The sequence below is a fragment of the Triticum aestivum genome, chromosome 3D, assembly GCF_018294505.1.
Source record: "Triticum aestivum cultivar Chinese Spring chromosome 3D, IWGSC CS RefSeq v2.1, whole genome shotgun sequence".
Classification (NCBI taxonomy): domain Eukaryota; kingdom Viridiplantae; phylum Streptophyta; class Magnoliopsida; order Poales; family Poaceae; genus Triticum; species Triticum aestivum.
The window spans coordinates 320,604,188-320,620,149 of NC_057802.1; positions in this window are offsets into that span (position 1 = coordinate 320,604,188).

A 15,962-nucleotide genomic window follows, 5' to 3' on the forward strand; every position below is an offset into this window, starting at 1 on the left:
CCAAAAAATCTCCAAAAAGTTTCGCTGCGTTTGGACTCCGTTTGGTATTGATTTCCTGCGATGTAAAAAACATGCAGAAAATAGCAACTAGCACTTGGCACTATGCCAATAGGTTAGTACCAAAAAATGATATAAAATGACTATAGAATGATTATAAAACATTCAAGAATGATAATATAACAACATGGAACAATCAAAAATTATAGATACGTTGGAGACGTATCAACATCCCCAAGCTTAATTCATGCTCGTCCGTGAGTAGGAAAATGATAAAAATAGAATTTTTGATGTGGAATGATGCCTAACATGTCATGTCATATTCTTTTCTTTATAGCATGGACATTTGGACTTTTATTTGATTCAAAGCAATAGTCTAGTTTTGACATGATAACTTAAATACTCAAGCATATCAACAAGCAACCATGTGTTTCAAAATATCAATGCTAAAATAATTTATCCCTAGCCCATCATGCTCAACCATTGATCCATTCATGAAACATACTCGTATATTAGCTACACCCAATACTCAAGTACGATCATAGTTCCTCCTAGTTGGTGCTTTTATAAGAGAAGATGGAGACTCAAATTCAAAATAAAAATTGCATAAAGTAAAAGAAAGACCCTTCGCGGAGGGACGTAGAGATTTGTAGAGGTGCCAGAGCTCAAAGCGAAAAACTTAGAGATAAAAAACATTTTGGGAGGTGTGCCTTTCCCACCGACAAAAACGACTTAGAGTTCCCAACACTTTCCATGCTAGATATATCATAGGCGGTTCCCAAACAGAAAATAAAGTTTATTCCTTTTTGTTGACGCTCAAAAGTGGCACAATCGTAAAAGTTGCTCTAAGCTATGTCAAGATTAATTCAAACTTATGATTGGAAGTCACCATGGGATGGATTTCTTCGAGAAGATCAATATGGATATGAAGGTGGTCTAAAATGGAGCTCGGATGCAAAAGTTATGACAAGTTCGGAGATGCTCATGTTGACTCCAGATTAAAGAATGACTCGAAACACAATTAATATGGCCTCAAATGGAAACAGTTTCAACATGAAAGTTATACGTCTCGTTGAAACGGTTAATTTAGATATTAAATCATCCCAATCCGAGTTCATATGCAAAAGTTAGATTCATCGGAATGCAGCCCTGTCAGGAGGCAAAATATGGCGCGCCCCACCAGACACCTTGTGTGATGGGTAGCGCGAATAATAGCCTGTTTTGTGCGAGCGATTTGATGCTCAAGATAACCTCTAATCAAAAAATATTCAACAGGAAATGTGTTCGTCTCGTCAATATGGTCAAGATAACTTTTGTGCTCGCTTCCATCCGAGGTCATTTACCACATCAAAAAAGACCCGCAAGGTGCAACTAGTTTTAGACCGAACAGTTTTACAAAGTTCGAACAAAACCAATCCAAATTTGACTAGGGTTTTGGACGTGAATCCAAGTCTTTTTCCTGCGCGAGAAGTCCAGCCGCCTCTTATATACCTAAGGGGTGACGGCCGATTGAACAACACACAATCGAACAAACACATCTACCACTTTTCATCGTTTATCTTATCTCCTTAACCCTAGTTCTTCTTCTTCCTCGTTCTTCGTTCGTTCTTTTGTTGCAGGGCAGCGAACCTCGAGGCCTTAGGGGCGATCAAGTCGACCTAGGGCAGCCCATAGCTGCCGCGCGCCCCGACGGGGTCCCTCCCGGGCGTGTGGGGTTTTGGGTCCTGAAAAACACCCACCGGATTGCTTGCGAACCTCGAGGCCCTAGGGGCGGTCAGGCCTACCTAGGGCAGCCCATAACCGCCGCGCGCCCTGACAGGGTCCCTCCCGGGCGTGTGGGGTTTCGGGTCCTCAAAAGCACCCGCTGGTGCGTATCACGCTTCCGGCCGGGTCTCCTTCGACGTGAGCTGCTGTGCATCACCCTCGGCGTCGAGAGTACACGGTGACGTGTTTGTGTGCGGACACACTTTTTGGCCACTCCGCTGGGGCGAAGCTTTGAATAGTCTCCAGCCCGTTCTGGCTACGAAGAGATCATCATCTAGGGTTTGCAATCTACAAAGGTAATATGAATGCCCAATTCCCTGTTGTAGATGCAAATAATTGATATGGTGTTACTAGATCATTCAATGAGTATAATCTATCGGCCAGCCCTAGTTTGTTCAATCATGCATCTAATTACGTCCATAGGCCGATTCAAAGTAATGTACATGCTTCAACTTCTTATGATACTAGTAACGTGCACCATATGTATCCCCACTCTCATGCATCGGCAACCCCACAAATCGTTATGCCGACGAACAACATGGTGAGTTCGGTTAATAAATTTGAAACACCTCATGGTAAAATTTCCAATAGCATACAAGAAAGTGTTTCACCTTTTTATTCATCGGCAACTAATTTGCAATATACAAGTTCAACCATGCCCATGGATGGGAGAATTGGCCATGCTACTAATAACTATCCGACCAGTTACTCTCAACCGTCATATGCTACACCTCATGTCAATAATTTTTCAGCACCATACACAACTGTAGATGTTCATAATTTGGCTTCACACCTTCCTAGTCATAGCCGTATAAATGTAAATTTTACAGGAGCGGTTGTGCCCAATATTGTAGAAGATGAGGTAGTGGTGGCTGCATTGAAGAGTCTAGCCCGAAATAAGAGGATTAGTGCTCTTTGCCTTGAACAACATGAAAAGGGGCTATTTCCTGATTATGTGGCAATAAAAGCTAGAGTTTTGCAAGAAGATGAATCTTTGCCAATTGATAAAATTGGCGAGGAAAAATATGGTTCTACAACAATGCATATGCCTTCACCTAGTACTACATCATATTATACACCGCCCACACAATTGCAAAGTTTCACCAACACCCATGTGTCATTGTCGAAAGAATCTAAAAGCATTGGGGGCAATCATATCCTGAGTGGGCTGAAATTGAGAACAAACTTAAAGCCAATTTTGCCGCTCGCCACTAGAAACAAACAGAAAAAGAATTGGCTCAAATAAAAGAACCATTGCCAATTGGTAGAATCGGTGAAAAGAAAGATGATTCAGAACATGAAAGTGCTTCGGTTGGGAAAGCCGAATCAAGAATTATATATTATGAATCCATCAAATCCAAAGAGGCAAGCATTGTTGAGAGAGGGCATGGCAAGCATAGCAAAGCAACCATACTTGATTTTTCTAAAGTTAATGGAACCTACTTCCTGCCCTATGAGTTTCGTGCCATAGATATTGATGAACTTCAAGGACAAGAACAAGTAGCCGAACAAAGTTCGGCTGACAAAAATCTTCAATGTAATGATGCATGGAATCAAGAAAAAGATGATGAAGAGGCATTGGGTAGCCATCCAAAGGCGGAGCAAGATATTGTTCAAGTCACAGCACCATCATGCTCTCCCAACATATTTGAAGAGGTATGTTTAGCAAGTAATTTGCCTATTTTCAGATTTGGTGAACTTTATTGTTGATGCATCTATTAGAAAAATCCTCATTAGTAATTTTGAAAGACCGATGAAGAAGGGTAATTTACTTGTTAGCAATAAAATCGTTATAGAACATATCGGTCAACCCATTGCGCCATTTATAAAGACCGATAATGACCTATTGTTGTAGCCAAAGCTTTCCCCGTTACTTTATTTAAAGTTCGTATCTACACGGGTAGCTTTGCTTGTTTCATACTTGGCTTACTCTTGGTTTCAATTGAGGCATGCATGTTCTAACTATTTTTGTTTCAGAAACATAAAGCCATGGTTAGATTCTTTTCAAAAAATCGATGTTAGTATAATATCTTATCCAATGACATCGGTAAAAGAATGCAAAATAAAAATCATAGCCGAATGGGGTGATACAAAATCTAAACCATTCGCTTGCTTAACTCCAAAGCCGTTTTCACAGCAAGATCGGCTAGAAAATAAAAAAATTACCTTCAATTCAAACATGTGTCATCAAATCTTTGATTTGTTGTTGAGAAATAATTATATTAGAGTTCTTGATCACCATGTTGAGCCATCTGTCCAGGGATGATTGTATTGTAAGTTGCATGATTCGTCCAAGCATAATTTTAAGGATTGCAACATGTTTCGTCAAATAGTTAAATCGGCCATTGATAAAGGATGATTGAAATTTGTTGAGACACCAAGAGATGACCAGTCTATTCCGATTGGTCCCGATGGCAGAAAGTTTTTGCATCGGCTGCTTCAAGCCAATCCATTTAAAGAGAAGGTAAAAAATGCAGGTGATGGGGTCAAGCTTTCAAGTAAAGAAGTTGTTGAAGAGCATAATGAACATAATCTTGAGGGCGAGAATTCCATCGAAACTACAATGGAGACACCAAGGACTGGGGGGCAGCAAGCAAATCCAATGACCAATGAAAGCAAACCAAAAGAAAACAGAGGCCAAAATAAGCGCAAGTGTAAGAGATCAAAAATCACCTTCGCTGAACTATTGGATAAATATCAAAAGAAGAGTGAAGAGAAGAATGCTTATCGGCCAAATCATGCAAAGAAACCAAGATCACCCCCCAAGGCACAAAATATGAGGATCGGTATTGGCAAAGTGAGAATTTTAATGCAACATATTCATATCCTTATTTTGGGCCGCCAATGCCAATGCCGTGGATGCCTCCCTATGCTCATATGGATCCATATCCATCATGGGACATGTATGATACAAGGGCACATTCTCCATCTTATTTTAGACCATCTCACCAATATTATGCAGTTCTGAGAACATCAACGTTCGAACAATCACATGATAAAGACCATTTCAATCATAAGGAATCGGTACAGAGCTCAAGGAAGAAGAAAGAGGTGGTCAAGCAAGTTTACCGTGTTAAAAGAGATGGTCGTAAGAGTGCAACTTCAGATTTGATCTCAAATGAATAAGAGCCAATTAAAGTGTTGACATTGGCTACTAAAGGAAATGAGACAAAGCAACCAATTATTGAGAGTCAAAGTGCCAAATCTAAAGAAAAGAAGTTGAGAGTGCATAAGGCTAAAAAGGAATTGCCATTGGTCAAAACAGAATCACATCTGAGATGCCCAGTCGGCTTAACGTATTGGAAAAATAAGGAACTACAAAATCTTAGTGCACAAGAGCTGTGACAGAAGAACATGGCATGGGTTCCCAAGAGGATCATTCATAACAAAAATGATGTGCATGCTTCTATTGCAACAAGTACAATAAAAGTGAAGAAAGAGAAGAATAGAAACAACAAACAATTAAGCTGAAGGTGTGCATCACAACATCAAAATCTTCAGTTAGCACATCATCCATTTTCTTCAACAATGCCATTGATGCCTTTGCCATGGAATTCATCCATAGGTATGGTTAGTTATCCTCCATGGACTTATTTTGATCCATGGATGCAACATAATTTTATATATCATGACAGGGTATTACCAAATCACTATACATTTGGTTAGTTACATTTTTGTTGCTAATACAAAGGGGCCGAAATATTTTATTGTTGTTTCATTTGTTTAGTTCGGCTATACATACTTTGGTGGGTGAATTCTACCTGGACCTCGTGGTAATGGCCGATATTTATCTATTGCCCTAAGAATATATCTAAGAATGGCCGGTGTGGTATTCTAACATCGTCCTTAGTTTGAGTAGAGGTTGAGATAAGTGCTTCAATAGAAATCTGTCAAATTGATGCCATTGAAGATATTATGCATGGACCAATTCACCAAAATTGCAAAGTGGACTTACGTTTTGATTGGGTGTGCTTTGGCTTATTAGTTTTCAGAATTTACGTAAAGCCAAATCATGGTTGATTTTATTATTGAGCATCATATTGACATCATGCATAATACTGATTTTAGCTTTATCTCTCTAGTACTATGGAGATTATATTTTGATGTTTCAATTCATAGCAATGGCCAAAGTGTTGGTGTTGTTTATATATCTCTTTATGGTACTATTTTTGAAGCCTCATGCTGGTTAGAACATTTGTATGCACGATTAATCAAAGCCGAATATGCATTGTTATTCGGATTGAATCTTTTACTTGCTATAGGTGCTATACATATTGAGGCTTTCGGTGATTCATTATGAGTTGTGCAATAAATATCCAAGGGTTATCAATGTTTTGACGAATCACTTATAGTTTATCTTGGGGTATGTCTACATGCAAAATTTACCTTGGGTTGCTTTAAAATTGTTCATATATTTAGACATGGCAATTCAAAAGAGTTGGCATAGCAAGCATCTGGCTACTATGTTAATCATGGTGTATTGCATTTCTCTCAATAGCCGATGCTTCATCTCGTCAACATAGGTAAGGCCGAACCGAAGTCCACAGCTTCGGCCACTAATGAAATTTTTATGCAGGCGAAAGTAAGGATTGGAGAAAGTTCATTCTTGATTATCTGCAAAATCCTAGCAAAAGGGTGAATAATATGGTTCATAAGATGGCTTTGACATGCATATATATGGAACCTTGTGATCGGATTGTTAATGAAGTTGAGAAAGTTTCACCCAAGTTTGCAATCAAGGATTCAAACAAATAATGACTGATATATAAATATCGCCTAAGCAAAGACATGGCTGATACACAATTATCGCCCTAAGCACATATAAATGGCCGATGGAGTGTTGACATCATGCTTAGAACGAACATGGTACAAGTTATTTTTCGGCACGCTAGCTTTGCTGAAAAACAGGCGGGCATGTGTTGACGCTCAAAAGTGGCACAATTGTAAAAGTTGCTTTAAGCTATGTCAAGATTAATTCAAACTCATGATTGTGGATGGATTTCTTCGAGAAGATCAAGATGAATATGAAGGTGGTCTAAAACGGAGCTCGGATGCAAAAGTTATGACAAGTTCGGAGATGCTCATGTTGACACTAAATTAAAGAATAACTTGAAACCCAATTAAGATGGCCTCTAATGGAAAGCGTTTCAACATGAAAGTTATACGCCTCGTCGAAATGGTTGATTTTGATATTAAAATCATCCCAATCCGAGTTCGTATGCAAAATTTAGAGGCATCGGAATGCAGCCCTGTCAGGAGGCAAAATACGGCGCGCCCCACCAGACACCTTGTCTGATAGGTAGCGCGAATAATAGCCTGTTTTGCGCGAGCTATTTGACCCTCAAGATGTCCACTGATCAAAAAACATTCAGCATGAAAGTTGTTCGTCTCGTAGAAATGGTCAAGATTGCTTTTAGGCTCGCTTCCATCCGAGGTTGTTCACCATGTCAAAAAGGACCCACAAGGTGCAGCTAGTTTTAAACCGAACAGTTTTGGAAAGTTCGCACAAAACCAATCCGAATTTGACTAGGGTTTTGGACGTGAATCCAAGTCTTTTCCCTGCACGGGAAGTCTAGCTGCCTCTTATATACCTAAGGGGTGACGGCCGATTGAACAACACACAATCGAACAAACACATTTACCACTTTTTATCTTTTATCTTTTCTCCTTAACCCTAGTTCTTCTTCTTCCTCGTTCTTCGTTTGTTCTTATTGTTGCAGGGTGGCAAACCTCAAGGCCGTAGGGGCGATCAGGTCAACCTAGGGCAGCCCATAGCTGCTGCGCGCCCTGACGGGGTCCCTCCCGGCCGTGTGGGGTTTCGGGTCCTGAAAAGCACCCGCCGGATCGTTTGCGTATCGCGCTTCCGGACGGGTCTCCTTCGACATGAGCTGTGGTGCATCACCCTCGGCGTTGGAGGTACACGGTGACGTGTTCGTGTGCGAACACTTTTTCCACCATACTTTCACTTTCCATGGCTAGCCGAATCCACGGTTGCCATACAAACCAACACTTTCCATGGAATTTATTATTTGACAACATAAAGTAAATTCATTTTTCATTTCGGGACTGGGCATCCCTAATACCTTTGCCTTACTCTCGTGCAATGACAAGTGAATAAACACTCATCGTGAGAATAACACATGTAGCATGGAAAATATTAGCTACCCCTCACCACTTCGCGAGCGATACGAACACACAAAAGAGAAGTTTATTTTGAAAATTAGAGATGGCACATACAAATTTGCTTAGAACGGCAAAAGAATACCGCGTATAGGTAGGTATAGTGGACTCATGTGGCAAAACTAGTTTAAAGGATTTTGGATGCACAAGTAGTGATCTTACTTAGTGCAAAATGAAGGCTAGCAAAAGATTGAGAAGCGACCAACCAAGAAATGAATAATCTCATAAGCCAGCATTAAGCATAATTAACACCAAATAATGCACCACAAGTAGGATGTAATTTCATTGCATGACTATTGACTTTCGTGCTTGCATAGCGAATCACAAACCTTAACACCAATATTCTTACTAAAGCACAATTACTCATCAACATGACTCACATATCACATCATCATATCTCAAAACTATTACAAAGAATCAAGTTTATTTTGTCCAATGATCTTCATGAAAGTTTTTATTATATCCTTCTTGGATATCTATCACTTTGGGACTAATTTTCATGTGTTGCTTTTGATTAGCTCAAACAAATATATGTGAAGATCATGAGATTAATTTTTCTTTCTCTCAAAATAATTTAAGTGAAGCAAGAGAGAATTTATTAAAAAATACTAACTCTCAAATAAATCTAAGTGAAGCAATAGAGAATTTGTTCAAAAATAACTAAGCACACCGTGCTCAAAAAGATATAAGTGAAGCACTAGAGCAAATCGATAGCTCATAAAAATTTAATTGAAGCATAGAGAGCTATTCTAACAAGTCATGGCATAATTTTGGCTATCTCAAATAGTTGTGTCAAGCAAGGATTCATGACTTATAACACAAAGAAAAACAAGCAAAGACTCAAATCATACAAGACTCTCCAAGCAAAACTCATAGTATGTGAGGAATAAAAATATAGCTTCGAGTAAAATACCGATGGTCAATAGAAGAAAGAGGGGATGCCACTCGAGGCATCCCCAAGCTTGCTTGCTTCTCTTTGGATAATAACTTGGGTTGCCATGGGCATCCCCAAGCTTATGCTCTTCTTACTCCTTATTACTTCATCCATCGTAAGATAACCCAAAACTTGAAAACTTCAATCACACAAAACTCCAACAAAATCTTTGTGAGATCCATTATTATAAAAAAGCAAAACACTACTATAAGTACTGTATCAAATCAATTCATATTTTATTCTTGCATTATATCTACTGTATTCCAACTTTTATATGGCAAAAACTCATCAAAGAAAACCATAGAGTTATCAAAACAAGCACACAACGCAAAGAAAACAGAATCTGTCAAAAATAGAACAGTCTGTAGTAATCTGGATATTTCGAATACTTCTGTAACTCCAAAAATTCTTATACAATTAGGACCACGTGAGAAATTTGTATATTAATCTTCTGCAAAAATAATCAACTCAAAAGCACTCTTCTGTTAAAAATGAGAATTATTTTTGTAAGCACAAAAGTTTCTGTTTTTCAGCAAGATCAAACAACTATTACCCAAGAAGATCCTAAAGGCTTTGCTTGGCACAAAAACTAATTAAAACAAAAAACACAATCATAACAGTAGCATAATTATGCATACACTCAAGAGCAGAAAGAAAAAAGCAAAAACAAAATTTATTTATTGGGTTGCCTCCCAACAAGCGCTATAGTTTTACGCCCCTAGCTAGGCATAAAGCAAGGATCTAAGTTTTGTCATCTTTGGTTCGAGATCCATAAGATGCCCTCATAATTGATTCATATGGAGGCCTAATTATTGTTATAGGGAAGTGCTCCATTCCCTTCCTTAGCGGAAATTGAAATTTAATATTGCCTTCTTTCATATCAATCATGACACCTATAGTGCGTAAAAACGGTCTACCAAGAATAATTGGACAAGACGGATTGCAATCAATATCAAGAACAATAAAATCTATGGGCACATAATTCCTATTTTCAAGAATAAGAACATCATTAATTCTTTCCATAGGATTTTTAATAGTAGAATCCGCCAAGTGCAAATTTAAAGAGCATTCTTCAATATTGGCAAGACCAAGCACATCACATAAAGATTTCAGAATTCTAGAAACACTAGCACCCAAGTCACATAAAGCAAAACACTCATAATTTTTAATCTTGAATTTGATAGTAGGTTCCCACTCATCATGTAATTTTCTAGGAATTGAAACTTCCAATTCCAAATTTTCTTCAAAAGCTTTTGTCATAGCATCAACAATATGTTTAGTAAAAGCTTTATTTTGTTCATAGGCATGGGGTGAATTTATCATGGATTGCAACAATGAAATACAATCAATCAAAGAACAACTATCATAATTAAAGTCTTCGTAATCCAAAAGAGTGGGCACATCACTAGTTAAAGTCTTGACCTCTTCAAACCCACTTTATCAATTTTCTCAACAAGATTTTCACCCTCCGAATTATCGGAACGCCTTCTAACTAAAGTTGAATCTTCTCCAGTCCCTTTTTCATCAATCTTAATTTTACTAAATAAGGAATCAATAGAAGAAACACCAATCACTTTAAGATCTTTATCATTTTTATCTTCTAACGAGATTGGTTTAGCAGCCATTTGATTTACTAGAGTAGCTTGTGCATCGTATATTTTTCCTAGCAAACTTTTAGCAAAAGCATACTTAGATTCGAGATTGCAAACTTCTCTACTAATATCATCAAGTTGTTTTGTTATAGCATCAAGTTGTTTTGAGTTCTTCGGTAAAATACTTATTGTGCTCAAATTGTGTAGTCATATATTCCTTAGTACTTTTATCAATTTCAAGTAAAATATTGGGGTAAGGAACATCATGATATTTTCTTTGAGGCATCATGACTACACAAACAAGAACACACACAAAAACTGATCCGGCAAGAAAACGGCGAACGAAAAAGAGGGCGAATAAAATAGCAATTTTTGTGAAGTGGGGGAGAGGAAAATGAGAGGCAAATTTCAAATAATGTAAATTGCGAGGAGATGAGATTTGTGATTAGGAACCTGGTATATGTTGAAGATCCTCCCTGGCAACAGTGCCAGAAATTCCTTTTGATGTCTGCTAGGACTACGTCGGTATTTCTCCAAAGAGGAAGGGATGATGCAGCACATCGACGGTAGGTATTTCCCTCAGTGATGAGACCAAGGTTATCGAACCAGTAAGAGAACCAACCAACACAACGTAAATAACACATGCACACAAATAACAAATACTCGCAACCCGACGTGTAAAAGGGGTTGTCAATCCCTTTTGGGTAACGGTACCCAAGATAGGCAAACGAACGTGAGAGAGTTGTAGATATTGATAGATCGAACGCCAAATAAAATAAATTGCAGCAAGGTATTTTTGTATTTTTGGTTTAATAGATCTGAAAATAAAAAGCAAATAAAATAGATCACAAAGGCAAATAATATGAGAAAGAGACCCGGGGGCCATAGATTTCAGTAGTGGCTTCTCTCGAGAAAATAGCAAATGGTGGGTAAACAAATTACTGTTGGGCAATTGATAGAACTTCAAATAATCATGATGATATCTAGGCAATCATCATTATATAGGCATCACGTCCGAGATTAGTAGACCGACTCCTGCCTGCATCTACTACTATTACCCCACACATCGACCGCTATCCAGCATGCATCTAGTGTATTAAGTTGATGGAGAAACGGAGTAATGCAATAAGAACGATGACATGATGTAGACAAGGTCTATTTATGTAGAAATAGACTCCATCGTTTTATCCTTAGTAGCAACGATACATACGTGTCGGTTCCCCTTATGTCACTGGGATCAAGCACCGTAAGATCGAACCCACTACAAAGCACCTCTTCCCATTGCAAAATAAATAGATCAAGTTGGCCAAACAAAACCCAAATACCGGAGAAGAAATACGAGGCTATAAGCAATCATGCATATAAGAGTTCAAAGAAGACTCAAATAACTTTCATGGATAAAAAGATAGATCTGATCATAAACTCAAAGTTCATCTGATCCCAACAAACACATCGCAAAAAGAGCTACATCATATGGTTCTCCAAGAGACCATTGTATTCATAATCAAAAGAGAGAGAGGAAGCCATCTAGCTACTAACTATGGACCCGTAGGTCTACAAATAACTACTCACGCATCATCAAAGAGGCACCAATGGAAGTGGTGAACCCCTCTGTGATGGTGTCTAAATTGGATCTGGTGGTTCTGGACTCTGGCACCTAAGGTGGGTGCGCCCTGGTCGCTTGTGCTCCCCTCGGAGCACCCCTGATGACCCACAAGTATAGGTGATCTATTGTAGTCCTTTCGATAAGTAAGAGTGTCGAACCCAACGAGGAGCAAAAGGAAATGATAAGCGGTTTTCAGCAAGGTATTCTCTGCAAGCACTGAAATTATAGGTAACAGATAGTTTTGTGATAAGATAATTTGTAACCGGTAGCAAGTAACAAGCGTAAATAAAGTGCAGCAAGATGGCCCAACCCTTTTTGTACCAAAGGACAAGCCTGGAAAATTTCTTATATAGAGAAAAGCGCTCCCGAGGACACGTGGGAATTATCGTCAAGCTAGTTTTCATCACGTTCATATGATTCGCGTTCGGTACTTTGATAATTTGATATGTGGGTGGACCGGTGCTTGGGTGCTGTCCTTACTTGGACAAGCATCCCACTTATGATTAACTCCTATTGCAAGCATCTGCAACTACAAAAGAAGTATTAAGGTAAACCTAACCATAGCATGAAACATATGGATCCAAATCAGCCCCTTACGAAGCAACGCATAAACTATGGTTTAAGCTTCTGTCACTCTAGCAACCCATCTTCTACTTATTACTTCCCAATGCCTTCCTCTAGGCCCAAACAATGGTGAAGTGTCATGTAGTCGACGTTCACATGACACCACTAGAGGAGAGACAACATACATCTCATCAAAATATCGAACGAATACCAAATTCACATGACTACTTATAGCAAGACTTCTCCCATGTCCTCAGGAACAAACGTAACTACTCACAAATCATATTCATGTTCATAATCAGAGGGGTCTTAATATGCATAATGGACCTGAACATGTGATCTTCCACCAAATAAACCAACTAGCATCAACTACAAGGAGTAATCAACACTACTAGCAACCCATAGGTACCAATCTGAGGCTTTGGGACAAAGATTGGATACAAGAGATGAACTAGGGTTTGAGAGGAGATGGTGCTGGTGAAGATGTTGATGGAGATTGACCCCCTCCCGATGAGAGGATTGTTGGTGATGATGATGGAGATGATTTCCCCCTCCCGGAGGGAAGTTTCCCCGGCAGAACAGCTCTGCCTGAGCCCTAGATTGGTTCCGCCAAGGTTCCGCCTCGTGGCGGCGGAGTTTCTTCCCGAAAGCTTGCTTATGATTTTTTTCTTGGACGAAAGACCTCATATAGAAGAATATGGGCATCAGAAGGCCACCAGGGGGGCCACGAGGTAGGGGGCGCGCCCAAGGGGGTAGGGCGCGCCTCCCACCCTCGTGGCCAGGGTGTGGCCCCCCTCTGGTATTTTCTCCACTCAGTATATTTTATTAATTCCAAAAATGACTTCCGTGAAGTTTCAGGACTTTTGGAGCTGTGCAGCACAGGTCTCTAATATTTGCTCCTTTCCAGCCCAGAATTCCAGCTGTCGGCATTCTCCCTCTTCATATAAACCTTGTAAAATAAGAGAGAATAGGCATAAGTATTGTGACATAATGTGTAATAACATCCCATAATGCAATAAATATCGATATAAAAGCATGATGCAAAATGGACGTATCAACTCCGCCAAGCTTAGACCTCGCTTGTCCTCAAGCGGAAGCCGATAACGATGAATATGTCCACATGTTTAGAGATAGAGGTGTCGATAAAATAAAATACGGACATGAGGGCATCATGATCATTCTTATAACAACAACACATATGGATATTGTCATATGATTTCTTATGCTCAAGTAATAATCTATTCACAATGTTAAGTATGAATCAGAAACTTCATTGAGAACTAACAAACTATGATCTCAGTCATTGAATAAATTGCAATTTATCATAACATCGAAAAGAGTCTATGTACGATCTTTTCAGCAAGTCCACATACTCAACTATCATTTAGTCTTTCACAATTGCTAACACTCACGCAATACTTGTGGTTATGGAGTTTTAATCGGACACAGAGAAAGATAGGGGCTTATAGTTTCGCCTCCCAACCTTTTACCTCAAGGGTAATGACAACAATAATAATTCATGCTAACTTACATCCAATTGGATATATATATATATATATCAGCATATTTCCAACACAATGTGCTTGCCAAAGGATAAATGTAAAAAGGAAAGGTGAAGATCACCATGACTCTTGCATAAGGGTAGAAAATAAAAGATAGGCCCTTCGCAAAGGGAAGCAGAGGTTGTGATGTGCTTTTATGGTTGGATGCACGAAATCTTAATGCAAAAGAACGTCACTTTATATTGCCACTTGTGATATGGACCTTTATTATGTAGTCCGTCGCTTTTATTTCTTCCACATCACAAGATCGTATAAAGCTTATTTTCTCCACACTAATAAATCATACATGTTTAGAGAGCAATTTTTATTGCGACACAACATGACAACTTACTTGAATGATCTTACTCAATCCATAGGTAGATATGGTGGACTCTCATGGCAAAACTGGGTTTAAGGATATTCGGAAGCACAAGTAGTATCTCTACTTGGTGCAAAGAATTGGCTAGCATGAGGGAGAAAGGCAAGCTCAACATATTGGATGATCCATGACAATATACTTTATTTCAGATGTAAGAAAACATAACCCATTATGTTGTCTTCCTTGTCCAACATCAACTCTTTAGCATCTCATATTTTAATGAGTGCTCACAATCATAAAAGATGTCCAAGATAGTATATTTATATGTAGAACCTCTCTTTCCTTATTACTTCCTATTAATTGCAACGATGACCAAAACTATGCTTGTCAACTCTCAACAACTTTTAATCATCATACCCTTTATATGTGAAGTCACTACTCTCCATAAGATCAATATGATCTCTTTTATTTCTTTTTATTCTTTCTTTTTCTTTTATTCCCTCAAGATCATAGCAAGATAATCAAGCCCTTGGCTCAACACTAATCTTTATTATATATATAGCTCACAGACTCGATTACATAGAGGGATCATAGGCAAAACTCAAAACTAAATCATACTAAAGCTTTATTCTACTAGATCAAGATATCACCAAAAGGATCGAACTAAGAAAAAGGTAAAGATAGGAGTGTGATGGTGATACGATACCGGGGCACCTCCCCCAAGCTTGGCAGTTGCCAAGGGGAGTGCCCATATCCATGTGATTATATCTCTTTTGCCGGTGAAGGAGCTGGAGGTGATGATGGATAGTCGCACATCGAGCGTAGGAGGTCCTCCAATTTGCGGATAATTCCCTTGAGTGCGATGATATGCTCCTTCAACAAAATATTTTCACGTGTGAGATACTTGTTTTGTATACGAGCGAACTCAATCATCTTGAAAGCTTCGATCTCAGTTGGGGTAAGAAGATTGTGGTCAAGTTGAAGGATGTCTTCTGCTGCCGGAACTTGGTCCTCCGTGGCCTTCTTGATCCCTTCATCCTTGTTGATCTCCATGGGTTCTTCCCTCTTCATCTCTATCTTCATTAGCCAAGCATCGTTGTCACCATTGTTGGAGGAGGGAGACGACATGATGCCTGGCCTTGACAACCCTGACAGAAAACAGCTCGAAACAAGAACAGAGGATGATTGCGTGATACGGTGGTCAAAACCTTTGGGAGATTATATAATGAATTTTTACCAACCAAAAGAAGTATCGTGCAACAAAACGGAGTCCAGAGAGTACACGAGGCGCCCACGAGGCAGGGGGCGCGCCCAGAGGGTAGGGCACGCCTCCCACCCTCGTGGAAGCCTCGTGTCCTTCTCGGACTGCTTCTTATTTTCCTATTTTCTTAAATATTCCAAAACGGAGAAAAATTACCATTAGAACTGTTTTGGAGTCCGTTTACTTACCGTACCACATACCTAT